The following is a 5,639-nucleotide window of genomic DNA, read 5'->3' as shown; positions in this document are numbered from 1 at the left end:
TGACAATCACTCTCAGTTGATGACATCCTGAGAAAGGCAAAATACTGCAGTGATGAGTTAGATGCAAAGCAGAAGAAACTCAAGGAAAAGGCAATGTGGGCACAAGTGAAGGTAGCTGAACAGCAGATAGCAACATTAGAAAATAAAAAATTTCAGCAGAATCCAGGGAAGTTCAAAGGGAACTTTTCAATTAAGCCTAAATTTAATATAAATATTGAAGAGCTAAAACAAAAGCTACCTTGTTTTAATTGTGGCGAAATTGGACACTGGAAGCGTGAGTGTAAAAATCCGCCCAGAAATTAAAAAAATTCATCATTGAATCCACAGATGCAGAGTGAGGTAAATCAGCAGCAACAGCTTCAGCGACAGTTAAATGAAATAAGTCAGCAGCAACGGCTACAGCGACAGTTAGCGAATCAGCAGAACCAATTGATTCAGCAGAGCCAAATTCCACAGCCACCCTTGCCAAATTGTATGAATTCACAGAGATACAGTCCAGAGACGAGTTTCTGCCGAACTGAACAGGCAAAAAGATCACAAAAAGGAAATGTGTCAAATGTCTCTCAACAATTTTGGCTAAAAGAAAACGAGAGCAGTGACTCAGAGGATTATTCATGACGGTGCCTGAGGGAGGAAGAAGAGTGTGTGCTTGGAGCCACTCTTGAGGTAGATCAGTCAGGTCCATTTGTAAATGGTAAAGTGAATGACAAAGATATCACTTTTCTTGTGGACACTGGTGCTACCCGTTCTACTGTTAGATCAGTGGAAATTGAAAATCTTCCTCTCTCGGGTGATTCTATCCAGGTAGTTGGTGTAGCTAATCAGCAGATTAAAATGAATCTAACAAAACCAGTGGATGTAGAAATTGGAAATTACAAAGACAAACACAGATTTGTTGTCTGTAACTGCAGTCCTGTTAATCTTTTAGGTCGGGATCTGCTATGCAAGATGAATTGTAAAATGTATTGTTCACCAGACGGTATTGAGCTTCAAACTCTAGAAGAAGATGGTTTATACAAATTGACACTATTAATGGTTGACGAAGAAAATAAAATGTTTCCTGCTTTTGATAAAAATAACTTACCTGAGAAACTGAAAGAGACAGTAAATCCAAAAATGTGGGATCTAACTGGTGATGAAATGGGTTTAATGAAACATGTGGACCCAGTAAAAATTACTGTGAGACATGGAATAGATTTTCCAAACATTCCCCAGTACAAAATGAAACCTGAAACAATTCAGGGTGTAATTCCTGTGATTGAAAAATTCATTAAGCAAGGTGTTTTGAGAGAAATTGAGAGCAGCCCATGTAATTCACCGATTATGGGTATTAAAAAGCCAAATGGAACGTACAGAATAGTTCAGGACCTGAGAAAGGTTAATAAGATAGTTGTTCCTTGCTGTCCAGTTATACCAAATCCAGCGGTAATTCTATATCAGATTCCGCATGATGCAGAATGGTACACGGTCATTGACCTGTGTAATGCCTTCTTTACGGTTCCACTTCATCCAGATAGCCAGCAAATTTTTGCGTTTCGGTTCCAGGATCGCATATTAGCATGGTGTCGTATCCCTCAAGGGTATACTGAGAGTCTGTCTATCTTTAATCAGTTATTAAAGAAATCCCTGGAAGATTTAAAATTACCTGGAGAGTCAACATTGGTCCATTATATAGATGACCTCCTGATTGCAGGAAAAACAAGAGAAAATTGTGTGACTGACACCATTACACTTTTGAATCGCTTAGCAGATGAAGGGCATAAAGTGTCACCTGCAAAACTACAGTTTTGCAAACAAGAGGTTAAATACCCTGGTCACAGAATTGCAAAGGGAATTAGACAAGTGACAATTGAGAGAATAAAAATGATTCGAGCAATACAACCACCAACAACTCAAAGACAGATCGGGATGTTTCTAGGAATGGTTGGTTATTGTCGCCAATGGATTTGTGGGTTTTCAGTAATTGCAAAACCTTTGCAAAGATTAACAAAGGCAGATAAAGGACCCGATTGTTTTGACAAAAAAAGAATTGGAGGCTTTTGAAAAGCTAAAGAAAAGTCTCTGTGAAGCACCAGCATTGGGTATGCCTGATTATGATAAGGAATTTGAACTGTACTGCAGTTGAAGGGAGGGTTGTGCATTGTCAGTTCTTATTCAAAAACATGGAAAAATGAGAAAACCTATAGCTTACTTTTAAGCTGTTCTCGATCCTGTTGCTAAAGTATTGCCAGGTTGCTTAAAAGCAGTGGCTGCAACAAGTGTAAGGCTTGAGCAAAGTGAAGGAATCATAATGGGGTTTCCTGTAAAAGTATATGTACCTCATTCAGTTGAAACACTTCTTACTAGAAGTAAAACACAACACCTGTCGAGCAACAGATTGACAAAATATGAAAAAGTTATTCTGGGATCAGATAATGTATCCATTGCGAGATGTCTTAATCTCAATCCAGCTACACTTTTACCAGATAATGTGGCTTCTGTAAATGACAATGAAACTGATGATGTTGATCATGAATGTTTGGATGTTTTGGAATACTGTACCAAACCCAGAAAAGACATTAAAGATGTACCTTTATCAGAGTCAGACATTGTTTACTTCGTTGATGGCTCTTGTTTAAGAACAGATGAAGGCATTCTGAGAGCAGCATATTCAGTCTGCACAGTTTCTGAGAAAGTTGAAGGTTCAACTCTTGAAGGAATTCGTTCAGCACAAGTAGCAGAATTAGTTTCTTTAATTCGTGCCTGTGAAAAAGCTGCAGGGAAAAAACTTACCATAGTGACTGATAGCCAGTATGGATATGGCGTAGTCCATGATTATGGTCAGCTCTGGTCTCAGAGAGGTTATTTAACTTCTGCAGGAACTCCAATCAGGAATGCAAAATTAATCAAAAGACTGATCGATGGCATTCAGTTACCAGAAAAAAATAGCTGTGGTTAAATGCGGAGCGCTCAAAAAGGGACAAGATTACATTACTAAAAGAAATGCCTTTGCAGATGAAACTGCAGGATATTGTGCGAAAAATAATCTTTCACTTAATCGGGAAAAGGATAATGACCATATAATGAACTCTCTCACGCTAATATCTGTGATAGAAACATGGCAGGGAGTAAAAGATTTACAAGATGAAGCAAATGATGAGGAGAAAAACACATGGCTCAAGGAAGGTTGTAGACAGCAAGAGAAAGATGGAATAGGGGTTTACAAAGATGGTAGACCTGGTATGCCCAATTGCATGATTGCTGACATGGCACGGATGTACCATGGACCAGGTCACTTAGGAAGAGACACAATGATGAGACAGTTTACGGAGACTTGGTATAATCCAAAATTTAGGGTTATTGCAGAGTCACTTTGCCAACGTTGTTTAATTTGCCAGCAAATCAATCCAAACAGAAAAACAGTTGTAAGCATGGGAACCATAGGACGGGAGGGTGGTCCTTTTACTAGACTGCAAATGGATTTCATTGACATGCCACCACATAACAAACTTAGGTACGTTCTAGTTATTGTCTGTTTGTTTTCAAGATGGTTGCAAACGTTCCCAACTCGTCACAATGACTCAATTATTGTGGCAAAATTGCTTTTAAGGGAGATCATACCTAGATATGGTTTTCCAGTAACTATTGAAAGTGACCGTGGCACACACTTTGAAAACAGACTGATTGAATTAATTTGTGAAGCATATGGAATTAAACAAAAGCTACACTGTGCTTATAGACCAGAAGCCTCAGGTGTCGTAGAGCAAATCAATGGCACAATCAAAAACAGAATTTCAAAAATGTGTTTAGCTACAGGAATAAAATGGACTGATGCACTTCCACTTGTTTTGATGTCTTTGAGAAGTACTCCAGATAAAAGAACAGGTCTAGCCCTCATGACATACTCATGGGAAGAGTAATGAGGCAGGCTTATGTTCCAGTTGGAAAGTTGTTAGCAATAAATGATAGTGCAATCTTAGACTATTGTAAGCAGCTCTCTGACGTCGTAACTTCTGTATTCCATCAGGTGGGAACAGATGTGATTTCAAAAGAAAAGGAGCAGGCTCATGATCTATTGCCAGGAGATTGGGTCAGAACAAAGGTTCATCGGAGGAGGAACTGTTTGGTACCCAGGTGGCAGAAAGCAAGGCAAGTGATTTTAGTTACAACAAATGCTGTGAAGCGCAGGTGTCTGAAAAGGTGGGTGCATGTAAGCCATACCCTTCGTGTACCTGCACCTGATAACCCAGACGAAGATAGTGACGAGACTACAGCAGATTCAGAAGAAGAAGAAGAAGAACCTGAAAATCCAGATTCTGAAGATTGACAAGGAAGTCGACAGCTGGAGAATTCAGAACTAAATCAAGCATCAAATGAGAAAGATCTAGACATCGTTGTTGTTGATTCAGAGAATGATGAAGATGGTCTAGAAAAGAGGACTGGAAAAGAAACTGTGTCAGAAGAGATTCAAGATCAGGAAAGTATTGAAAAGCAGATTGAAAGCTCTGAAAGCAGGAACGGAAATTTTGGAACTGGGAAGTTAAAAGTAATTCCGGAGGAAGAAGATGAATTGCCAAGTACCAGCTACAGAGATGCTGTTCCTAACGGAGTGAAGCTGCCGAGTAAAGAAGTTTCTAGATACAGTATTGAAATCTCTGAAACTGATTCGGATGACAGTCATGAAGAGTCTGAGATAAGAAGATTCAGAAAAAGAGCTTGGAAAGCTGAATGTAATGAAATTGAGCCTAAGAAAAAGCTTTTGAGAAAAGGTGATATCTGGCCAAAAGAAGACTTGAAATTCAAATTGGTTAATAGATCGAAAGAACAAGTCAACGAGATATCAAGTCAAAAGAGTGATTTGGACAAAAAAGAGCAAGCTGGAAAGAAAATTGAAGTAATTACTAGAAAGAGCAAGAGATCATTAAAGCCAAATCACAAGTATAAATCTCCAGAATGGGCCTATATCTTGATTCCACCAGTAGTTGAGGTTAGCAGTAGCAATCAGGAAGATTTGGAAAAAAATAGTGACAACGATTAGGGTTTAGTTTTCTTTGAGTGGAGGTTTGCTTTTGGCATAAGGCTGAAGAAATTGTGTTAGGTGACACAAGGTCGAAGAAATTGTGTTAGCTGGATACTTTTTATGGACGCAAGGTCGAAGAAAAGCTGTTACAGGGTTACTAAAAAAAAAGAAAATTTAAAAGGGGAGGGTGTGTTAGATACTAATTTTACGTTTTAAATCTTTGTTTTAGTTTGAGCTGAGTAAAAATGCCTAATACAGATCGAGGATGAGAAGCTTGATGGTGAAAATAGATATGCTGCTATTCACATAGATGATCCAGTTAGTGGAAAGCTATGCATTAGAAGAGATAACAAGCTTTATGACAATTATTTTGTTGGTGCTAGTCAATGTGAAGACACTTACCGAATTGTAGGGGGATGGGGATTTAAAGGTGGTAAAGACCAAATTTTCCCAGGAATTTACTTTGTTTGTGGAAACAAAGCATATTTCAGTCTTCCTGACCATTGGTATGGCACATGTTACCTTGGTCTTGTCTTTCCTAAGATTTTCCTTGTTGACAGAAATGGAGAAGGATCATTCGAAATTGCAAACACCTGAATAGATTTAAAAGAGAAAGCTTTTCTGAGATCATGGGAGATAT

This window comes from Lissotriton vulgaris, chromosome 2_1, assembly GCF_964263255.1.
Source record: "Lissotriton vulgaris chromosome 2_1, aLisVul1.2, whole genome shotgun sequence".
NCBI lineage: Eukaryota > Metazoa > Chordata > Amphibia > Caudata > Salamandridae > Lissotriton > Lissotriton vulgaris.
The sequence above is the reverse complement of the archived record's forward strand: the minus strand, read 5'-3'. Positions refer to the sequence as shown.